Source organism: Aedes albopictus, chromosome 3, assembly GCF_035046485.1.
Source record: "Aedes albopictus strain Foshan chromosome 3, AalbF5, whole genome shotgun sequence".
Lineage (NCBI taxonomy): Eukaryota > Metazoa > Arthropoda > Insecta > Diptera > Culicidae > Aedes > Aedes albopictus.
This window is the reverse complement of record NC_085138.1, coordinates 414,461,904-414,473,955: the sequence shown is the minus strand read 5'-3', so window position 1 is coordinate 414,473,955 and position 12,052 is coordinate 414,461,904.

Sequence of the window (12,052 nt, the reverse complement as noted above, 5' to 3'; positions counted from 1 at the left end):
TTTTTTCCCAATTTAACCAATAATTTACCCATCTGTATATATGTACGTTGAGTTATTTGAATTTCATAATTTGACCACACGGATTGGCATTACCGAAAATTTGCACTTCAAGTGAGACATAAATTGAGCTAGTGTCTTGTAGAAGGTGCATTTCTTGGTCGCCTCCTTCTTCAGCACTAGCATCACCTCTCTAGTCGTACCCAGACAACCAGTAATCGTATAACGGTAATTTCTTTCTGGCTTGCAGTCTCATGTGTTGGTTTACTTAAGAAACAATTATTTTTGCTCCAACGATCCCAGTTTAGATCTTCATCAAAGGATCTGAATATGTATTTAAAAAGGAGGAGGGTACATTGAACATAAAACATTGAACACAAAAGTTTTGATAACATAGAAAAAAAATACAAAAACTGTCACTTACAAAAAAATATCCCACTGTTCATAAACTTTTAGTTTGTACTGTTGTATGTGCATTTTGGGAAAGTCCTATGAAAATTTACTCATTTAAGCTATCTATCTTGTGGTTAGTGTCTGAAATTCAACTTACGGTATGGTATTCTAGTACTTCACGTCGATACACCTCCACTCTACTATGTCTTCTCCCACTATTTCTCTAAAACACTTCTCACTCGTCAATGCAATGTCTACCTAATACTCTTGATCGACTTTCTATCGAATAATATGGTGTCCCTCTAATTCTTATATCTGTGTTGGGGTTGTATCTGATTCATTTCTACTGTTTCTACTTTTTGTGTGACAACCTTTTCAGTGTGTGCATGATTGCCCCTGAAAAGCTAGTTATGAGACACATTTAGCTTTCACGAATTTTAATATGTTTTGCTCAACTCCTACAGCATTGATGCCAAAGAAGCAAATAACCAAAAAACATTAGAAAATACGATGCCGTTTCAAAATATCCAACTTATTACGTATATAAGGGTGTTCCAGAACAAAATCAATCAAAAAGTCAACTTTTTAAGGTATACTACTTATGTTTCCTTTAATTTTATTGGTATACGTTATTCCAAAAACTTGTAGCAAATAAGTGTATCCTTCAGTTTGTGCTGAAAGAATTAACTTTTTACTTGTTTAGTGTAGGTATGATTATGTATTTATGAAGTTCAAAAATAGTCGAAAAACACAAAATTGATTTAAGGCACCTCTTAATTTAAATGGATTTGGCTGAAATTTTGACCAGTTACTTCTTTGAGCTTGCCAATCAAAATATGGGGTGCACTTGAGAGTTTGAGAACATTTTTGAAATAGTGGACAGGTCTAATCTGCACGTTTGCTAATGTTTTGTGTTGACATCATATGGCAAATATCAAGGATGGGTAATCTAATTATTCTTAAACCAGAATCCAGTGAATCAAAATTCAACCATCGCGCAACAATAATGACAATGCCGCAACCTGTATTTGTTGCGACAAACAAACCCAAGCGACATAAGTTTGTCCCAACTTGAAAATAATGGGATTAACATCGTACACCACGAGTATAAAGATTTTTAAGCCTTACATTGCGAACGGTAACTTCGAGTCGGTAAACACTGCAACTCTGGTGAAGCTCTATCATCAAACAGTTTCGACTTTGGGTTAGCAATAATTGATTATTCACGAGTTGAAAAGTACGCAACAAATTCAGCTTCCGTTTTGTCTGCAACAAAAAATTTCGAGATCATGTCATTATCTGTTACCAGTAGGGATAAAGAGTAATCGTCGCACCTGCTTTGTTGCTTGTTTTGTGCTTCTTTTGTCTGACAATTCACTTCACTGCTAGAATCTAAAATGTTAGCATTTTGCAGAAATCTATGCCCCGTTGTTATGCGGTGGTTCATCTTTGCAGTTCTCTACTTCAAATTACCTAACATATCTCGCGCTTAGTATCATCATACGGGCGTATCTACAATGATCGATTTCTCTTCATCGATTTTCTCTTTGGTTAATAACTTGGACGGCAAATCATGTGGGGTTGTTTTTATTATTTTGGAAGCTAGTCCTAGTCATCCTTCATCGAAACACACCGAGAGATCATCAGAATATTGGCCGTATTTCCCGGGATGATCTGAAGAGAAAATCGATGAAGAGAAATCGATCATTGTAGATACGCCTGTATGATACTAAACGCGAGATATTTTGCCTATCTGAAGTGTTTTCATTTTTCATCGTTTTGTCTAGGAGGTTTACGTCTGATTTGCGTCCATATACTCGTGTTTATAATTAATTAGTTGTCATACCTACGTATTCCGCATCGCATTGTTGACAACTAATACTATAAAATTTAATTTAATGACTTTGTTTTTCTGGTAAGTGTCTGTCCTCTCTTTCGTAGCTCTATACACCGGGGCCTATGTGTAATTGTTGTAGTGAACAACACTCACATTTCTGTACTCATCAGATCGGCGTATATATTTCGCGATCTGTTGAGACAGTCATTCGATATACGGGATTGATTTGTAAATTTGGTTATTGTCCATCCGGTTGGAATCAGGAGAGACATTCAATCAAAAATTGCCATTTCCTTGGACCACAAGTATCGCATCTGTTTCGCATCTAGTGCGCTGTGTTGCTGACAACAACGGGAAGGATGCGCACTACTTTTAACATGATTCAAAAACGTCGCGAGTTGGGTCGCGTCGCGACTTGATTGTGCGAAGTCCGGTTTGGTGGCGGCCCGACAATATTCTCCGTAGTCGTCGAAACTTGTGAAGCTGAGGGTGTAGGTGTTAGAGATGTTCTGTTGGAGTTTACTCGATTGGTAAGTCTGTTGATCAGCGAGATGGGATAGTCGTTGAGTCGCGGTATCCTGTCACTATCATGTTTTTTCCTGTTGTCCCGAGCAGGAGAAAATAGCTGAAGAATAACTAACTCAGGTATGGAAAACCGAATACCTACAACCTGAATGAGGTATTAAGTAGCCCTGCATAAGAGGTAAAATACCTAAAATAATAACTGGTGTGTATTCTGTGCATAACGCGTGAATAATGACCAATAATAATCGACGATTTTTCCATAAAAATGGCAATTTTTCCATACTTGAATAATACCTCAAGCAGTCCTCAACACCAAATCAATAACTCGTTGAGGTATTTTATCAATACCTACAAAATACCAAAATAAGTTATTTTCAATACCTGGACAACCGACCAATACCTTATCTTGGTATGATACCTGACTTTGGTATGCTCCAGTTATGTGGCAGTTATTCATTCCTGCTCGGGATGTCCTGCTCGTTGAGAGGTGTTTACTTTCCTGATGACGTTGCATGCTACATTTATTTTCTAGTGCATCGGATGCATCGAGTGATAGTTTAATATTCTGCCTGATGCTATAGGTTTCATATACCAAACGGCGGTAAAGGGCTGATCTTCGGGTGGAATAACAACCATATCAAGGAACGTATTCTGCGATCCTCTTCATATTCAACAGCAGAATACCAGAAAGAAATCATCTATGGACTTCTTCAATACATGAATGACTACATCAAGGTTGGGAAGAACTGTATCAAGAAGCATTCCGGTTTTGAATTCTCGTTTTTGAAGACCAGTGCGTACCTTCTTCTTTCCAACTGTAATCCAAGTGTTCTCCCTTCCTTAGTCCAGTTGGCCACTCTTGTTCTTAAGATTGGCCTCTTGGAGCTTGGTTTCCCTAACCCTTGCGCGTTTCGCAACCGACTTGGCAGCCTGGTTATTTGCACTGGTCATCCCTTTTTCCGCTTTGATAACCTGCTTCCGAAATACTTTGCTCTTCCATTTCAACACGACTGAAATTTTCCGTGTAAAAAGTGTGTTTTCAACCGCTAGGTGTCGCGACAAACAGCTTGAAATATTTATCAATTTCTGACTCCGGAGATGAGATTCTCTTCTCTGTATGGAGTACAGTAACGCAGCTATCAACGATGCAGCCAAAAGCAACATTCAGTACGTGGATCGGAGATCAACGAATGCTTTTATGAAATGTTCTGAGTGATGTTGGAGGAGCAGAACGGCGAGTTGTAATGATGCAGTATGACACCCAGCAGAACGTGAAACTGTACAAACAGAAGTGTGGCTTGGAAGAAGCGGAGTTCGTGGAAATTGACCTGCTGTACCGTTCTCAAGAAACTCGGAAGTTCTATCAGAAGCTCAACGCATGCAGCAATGGCTTCGTGCTGCTATCCGAAATATGCAGGGATAAGGACGGTAGCCTTTCGACGGACGGACGTGAGTTGTTTGAAACAATGGAAGCAGGACTTCGATAAACACCAGTGCAAAACTCAAGTCCCCTCATCCACCTTGCTGCGAAATTGAATCTCTCGTGAAAGACATCTAAAAAATTTATTAGCTTTTGCTACCCTATTCGAAAACCTGAACTCCGCAAAACACTGGTCTATTCTTTTCATTCAAGCTCATGCATCAAACACGATCTTGCTTACCGAGGGTGAAGATTGAGGTCCAATCCGTAAGCAAGTACGTGTGCTCACGATGTGAAACAAGTTTTCCCTCACCTCATCTATAAAGATTTTTTTTTTATTTTTTTTTTTCAAAAATTGCGTAGGCATTACCTGTTCTACACAAGACAAAGAGAAAAGGATCCCATTTCCATCTCCAATCAATCGGTGACGACGATGACGAAGATGTGATCACCGTTGTTGGTGCGATCATCCGGAGAAAAGGGGGAAAATCAGAAATTAAAAGGAAGCCCTCTGGCCCTCTGGGGTACGACACGACGAGTGAGTCCCTTTGCGTCAGTCAGAAGAAGGATCGTAGAGAAAGAAGATGGGTGCATAATAGTTTTTTTTTCGGGTTCTTCCTCTTTTTGTAGGGTTTTAAAGAATAAATCAATCCTCGGAGGGTTTCCACTATAGGGATAGACACCTGCACTCTGCAGATCATTCTCATTCAGGCTTTTACCCGAGGGGAGAACGAGGGAAGAGTGAGAACTGTCAAAATCGGACTCCTAGGCGAGGGTTGAAATCAGGTTGATGCGTTGTAGAACCTGATCATTAAGTTGGTTGAAAGTACACAGTAATTCTCACCGTGGTTGAAGCAATCAATCGCAGCCTGCAATTTGCGTACTAAATAGCATTGGACTTGTGGGTCACCGTTCAGCAAAAGCGCGAAGCCATGCAATTTGGCCAGGTGGTCATTGTCAAGCAAAAAATTAAAAGTATTGCTATTTCACTACACTAATTGGTAACTGCAAACCGATTCAATGATCCATTCACAAAAACGAAACGCTTGCATAACGCACGATCGATTTGGAGGATCCTAGTTGTTTGGCTCACGGTCACCCGCGCTCGCACCCGCTGTCGGCTCTCAGTGTCTCTAGTCTACAGGCATTGATGGACTTTTGAGCCATCATCGTCGGCAACGAACCACACCTTTCGCAACCGCCGGCCGCTGCGGCAGTTAAGAGCAAATATTTGCCGGTGATCGCGGCGGGCGAACATTTTTAGGATTCAACCCCGGTCGAACCTTGCGGTCATCTCTCTTCGCGTTAGCACCTCCATCGATCGACGATCGCTCGGCTGTGGGGCTATTTGCAGCATTCAGGCGCAAAAAGCACCATCCGGTTATCCAGCTCAGTCAGCCAGTCAACAGCCAGGCACGGATTGCTCGCCTGATGCGGTCGTGAAGGTGACAGCCCCATCATCGCAAACAGTCGCGTACAACCAACCAACGACGACCAAACAAAAGTTCAAATTTACATAATTCAATTAACACACCGCGACGCGACGGATGATGGACGCAACAATACCACTTGTGGAACTTCGGAGAGTATGCTGAACTCAAGATCCGTTCGACGTGAACGGGTGCGATTACGCACCATATCTTCGTGCGGGCGGCGACCAAGATGCGACATGAAATAGATCATCTTTTTTGCACAAAACTGCTGTAATTGGCGATTTGGTGCTAATTGATGACTACCGTGCGAATTGAATGATTCAAACCGGAGTGTCAGGTACGAAACCGAATTCAAGGTCGATCAACTCAAATTTTCCATCAAATAATATTAACGTTGCTTCTATCAGCTGATATTCGAAATGCGTAATGCTTTTAAAATAAGTGATCGCGCAGCTTTTTAGAAAGGCCATGCTGAAATAACCAGAGCAGTCATCGACGATCCTGCCAAGAGCAATGTTTGGTTCATTTTAATGATAAAATTATGTCAACAATTCTACGCAGTACGCACTTAAATACTTACCGCTCACTCGATCCATGGCTGTGTGTCTCCAATTTCGCACTCTGCGAAGGGTCCGCAGACCATCCTCGACATGTTGGACCCACCTAGCTCACTGCTCACCACGTCTTCTTGTACCGGTCGGATGACTCTCGAGAACCATTTTAGTCGGGTTGCTATCCGACATCCTGATGACGTGACCCGCCCACCGTAGCCTCCCGGTTTTCGCGGCATGGACGATGGTTGGTTCTCTCAGCAGCTGATGCAGCTCGTGGTTCATTCGCCTTCTTCAAGTCCCGTCTTCCATCTGCACTCCGCCGTAGATGGTACGCGACAGCTTCGGCTCGAAAACTCCAAGGGCGCGTTGGTCCTCTGCACGTAGGGTTCATGTTTCATGCCCATAGAGGACGACCGGTCTAATCAGCGTTTTGAAGATAGTTAACTTTGTGTTACGGCGCACTTTATTCGATCGTAGAGTTCTGCGGAGTCCAAAGTAAGAACGATTTCCTGCCACAATGCGCCTCTGAATTTCTCTGTTGGTGTCGTTGTCCGCGGTCACCAGTGAGCCCAAGTACATGAATTCTTCAACCGCCTCGATTTCATCACCGTCGATATAAATTCGGGGTGGCGGGCGCGGACATTCTTCCCTGGACCCCTTTGCCATCATGCACTTTGCCTTCGACACATTACCCAAGTAACAATTCCATTGCTGATTGGTTTTGTTTGATTTTTATTAGGGTTTTATTGAAGCAACATACCTCACATTTTTATGACTACTTTTATGAAAACCATTGATTGAATGTTTTATAGAATACTTGTAGATATCAATAAAGTCAGATTTTAAGAGTAAACAAAACTCTCCGATATGTAATCTTTCTGGCATTCATTATTACCACAATAAAATTGTTCAAACTCGCAACAGATGGCGATCCGTTCGATTGGTAACGACATCTGTTGGCGGAAAAGCAGGAACTATAATACTGCTAGGTTTATTGCGGCCATCATAAAAGTAAACTTGCTTTCGTTCTATTTTCGCTAATTATGGTCGTCGATATATTGAAGAATTAGATAACATGAATGGAAAATAGTAAATTTTGCTCAAATTAGCAATAAATTGATAGTTTTGATAGTCAAAATTTTCATACCATTCTCACATAACTAAACTCTATCAGCTGAGTTTTCTTGTAAGTCCAGATAGTTTTGCTAAATTAACAAATTTATTTATTTCATTCCAGATGATAATATTCACCATTTTCGAAGCGCATTAATTTCATGTTTCTGCGATCCCAATATTCACGGTAAAATTGAATGCGCATAAGCCTTGCAACACAATAATAAATACTAAAATACTAGCAGTACCCGGCAAACTTTGTCTTGCCTACTGCGTTTTTTGACGTTTCAAGTTTTTAGCCAAGACTTTGTTCCCGTTCAAAATGTATGAAAACCCGATTTTCAAAAACTCTCAATTTTCCCATGTTTTTTGCCTCATAAACCTTCCTTGGATGAAAACTAACAGAACAAAACTTAGACGACCCAAATCGGACCATCCATTCCCAAGTTATGCGCGGCCCCACGTATGCCACTGCATTTTTATATATATAGATGACTTCGAAATGATCGCTTGCTATTTGCGAATGATGTCTCCTGAGCCTTAGGTGCCTTTGAAGAAGCTTCTCTGCTTCTTGAACTGTCACAGTTTTTGTTGAAAAAAAAAAAAACAACAACAATTATCATTACCTCTTTTCGAGTACGGAACAATTTTAACTAGGTTTTAAATGAAACTGTTTGCTACTCTTAATACGGTTTGCAAAACCTCTCCGAGAGTGGTCCACTTAGCCAGAAGATGCTCTTAAAGAGGTTATTAAGAGGTTTTGATGTATGAATCAGTTTTATTGCAAGTTTTATAATATTGGCAAAGAAGATCTCCTATAGTGTCGAACAAAATTTAAAATGTTACTTGGGTAATGACTAATCCGATTCGCCTGGCTTCACTCTTTAGTTGGATGTACGTTTCCGCCATCGTCTCAAATTTACGAGCAATAATATTAATATCATCAGCGAAACCAAGCAACTGAACGGACTTCGTGCAAATCGTTCCACTCGTGTTTATCTCCGCTCATCTAATTAAACCCTCTAAAGCAATGTTGAACAGCAAGCACGAAAGACCACCACCTTGCCGTAACCCTCTACGAGATTCGACTCGAGAATGTCCCTGATACTCGAACTACGTACATCACTCGATCCATCGTCGCCTCAATCAATCGTATCAGTTTATCCGGAAATCCGTACTGGTGCGTAATCTGCCATAGCTGTTCTCGATCGATTGTATCAAACGCCGATTTGAAATCGATGAACAAGTGATGTATGGGCACGTTGTATTCGCGACATTTCTGCAACACCTGGTGGATGGCGAACATCTGGTCCGTTGTAGCGCGTTCACCCATAAATCCAGCCTGATATTGCCCCACGAACTCTCTTGCAATCGGTGATAGACGGCGCGGCGGCATAAAATTTGAGAGACTACTTTGTAGGCAGCGCTCAGTAGTGTGATCGCGCGGTAGTTCCCGCAATCCAACTTGTCGCCCTTTTTGCAAATGGGACACACGATACCTTCCATCCATTCCTCCGGTAATACTTCCTCCTCCCAAATCTTGGTAATAACCCAGTGTAGTGCTCTCGCCAGTGCTTGGTATTTTAGAAGCTCGCTTGGAAGTTGGTCTGCTCCAGCGGCTTTATTGTTTTTCAATCGGCCAACCTCCTCCTCAATCTCTCCGGTCAGGGGCCGGAAGTCTTTCGTCCTGTGCACATACTCCTAGATCTGTTACCACGCCACCTTCGGTACTTGCAACGTCTCCATTGAGGTGCTCATCGTAATGCTGCCGCCACCTCTCGACCACCTCACGCTCGCTCGTGAGAATATTCCCGTAATTATCTGGGTACATGTCGGCTTGTGGCACGAAGCCTCTGCGCGAGCGGTTCAGCTTCTCGTAGAACTTTCGTGTGTCCTTAGCGCGGTGTGTGGGTTCGATTCCCGCTCCAGGGTTATTAAGGAAGTAGGCTCAGACCACATTGGGGACAGCCGGTTGTATTCCGGAACCAGTTCCGGGTGTCTCAACGGAAATGGCGAAGCATAAAAGTGAACCAAACCCATGTATACGACACATAAAATCGCGGCTTTTTATAACCTAATGAACGGTTAGGAAGAAACTAGTCTACGACCATATCTGAACCGGTAGTGTTCCGGAACCGGTTCCGGATGTCCCACTGGAAGTGTCCGAATATAATAGTGAACCAAGCCCATGATGCAACACATCAAAAAGCGGATTTTTCGATAACCTGATGAATGGTTAGCAAGAAAATAGTCTTAGACCATATCTGATCCGGTCTTGTTCCGGAACCGCCCAAGTGACCACGAAGCCGTATATAAGTGCATCAATTTTGCCATATATTTATATTTAAAATTGTGTATATAATGTTGCATTACTTTAAACACCTCATTGAAGCAACATTAAAGTCGAAAGGGCCCAACTAAAATCAGATTAGTGCCACATATTGCAGCACGTTGGGTCTCCAGTTAGCCTAGTGGTTAAGGCTATGGATCGCCAATCCGGAGACGGCGGGTTCGATTCCCGTTCCAGTCGGGAAAATTTTCTCGACTCCCTGGGCATAGTGTATCATTGTACTTGCATCACAATATACAAATTCATGCATTGGCAGGCAAAGAAAGCCCTTCAATTAATAACTTTGGAAATGCTCAAAGAACACTAAGTGGAAGCGAGGCAGGCAAAGTGCCTGTGGGGACGTCGAGCCATAAAGAAGAAAGAAGAAGAAGAAGAATTGCAGCACGTTGACAGCCATTGCTAAAGTGATATAAATTCATGTGCTGCACATTTGCATTTGCACATGCTTAATACGTGCAACACAAAAAACCAAAACAAAAATCATTTTTTAGCACCGTTTCATTATCGACGGAACTAATGCCCCCACATGAATGTTTTAACCAACCTTTTTTTTGCCGGGTCGGAAGTCGAACCAGAAGTGTTGAAGACCGCTAGATGAGTTCCATACGTGCTGGCACCTTGGACTGTTTATGCTGCAAATATAACAACAGATATTTCATTTACTAAAAGAAAACTGTTCTTCTGTCTAAATCATTGCTCAAGAGGGCAAAACGACTATGTCATATGTAATAGAATCCCTGTAATTACATTCGGATAAATCACTGAAAAATTATTATTATTATTATTATTTATTAACGACACTTCACTGAAAAATACATGCATGCATTTTAGAATATATTTATTCAATATAAGAAAATTAAAACACCCTTCGCACACTATTCATATGCTAATTGTGGTTTCCAGCATTATTGACATGCGATAGCAGGCAACAGAAAAGAGAAAAGGTCATCTCTATAAAGGTTTTGCTGAAGAATGGCGTGGATCGATGGTTCAAACGGAGACTAAGTTGGTCGGGAGTCGAGCCAGAAATGTTGAAGACCGCTAGAGTTGACCGTAAAGTTGTTCACTCTTCTTAATTTCATTTGTTTACCATTAGAGTCAAGCTTTTATAATTGTATTGTTAGAGCAACCTTTGCAAATTTGTACATTGCATTTATTCAGTTTTTGCCAATCTAAAGGATTATTGCATGAGAAGGGTGGAATTACTGCATTTTATATAGCCAAGGTTGATATTCAGTCTAATTCGTGCAATGGTATAATGCTTGTGGTTACACCTCGTCCTTTTTTTACGTCCATGCTTGGCTGATCGACAAAAAATTCTACCGCTAAGACAATGAGCAAACTCAACAGTTTTATATTTTTTAAAACATCTTGGTGATTAGAAGAAGTATACAAAAATATAAAAATGTGTATTTTGATCATTATTTTATCGGTAGAATTTTTTTTCGCTAAGCCAATAGTGGACGTAAAATAAGGTTTGGGTGTACTTGGGCGTTACCGGGTGTCCCACCGGAAATGGTTTATACAAGAGAACCAATCCCACGCATGCGATACAACAAATAACGGTTTTTCCGATAACCTGATGACTGGTTATCAAGGAAGTAGGCTATGACCACATTAGGAACTGCCGGTCGTGCCGGAACTAGTTCCGGGTGTCCCTCCGAAAGCGGCCAAATATAAAATTGAACCAATCCTATGCATGCGACACAGCAAAGCGCGGCTTTTTGATAACCTTATGAACCTTAGCAAGCAAATAGCTTCAGACTATACAGAGTGTTAGGCTCGTGAATGCAAGCTTTTTAGGGAGTGATAGAGATTCATAAATGGTGAAACAAAATTTCTATGCATATGGTCAAATATCAAACGTTACGTAGTAATTGAACTTTACAAGTTTTTGACTTGCATGCCTCAAACTGGCTATAACTTGAAAATGGTCAAGCTTATCACAGCTTTTTAACCCTCATACGAAAGATTATTAAATTTTCTACCAAAAAAAATCTTTGAATATATTGGTTTAGTTGAAAAACTAAGTTTTCTGAAGCAAATAAGCTCGAAAGTATTGTTTTTGTAAATTATCTTTGAAAAATGCGTAATAAATATGAATTTTCTCCTAGGCAAATTTGTGGCCCCCATTACGTTCTACAATTCGCTTTTTGACATCAAAGGGTAGGTCCTCTCGTGTTCTTGTAATCCTGAATTCAACATCGTATTTCAGATCATGAATTTGCAACTGGTTAAAGTCTTCATTATGCAAGAGAACAAAATCGTGACCAAAGCAATCCCATCAAATCACACCATTTTAAATTCCTGCGGTGTTAATAAAAGTAGGATGGATCAACGTGTTATGGGAAAATTATAATTTGATCGCATCAACACTAAATAAAGTTTTTCCAATCTCCTTTTGCGTCTAAAATTAATGTGTACATTTTG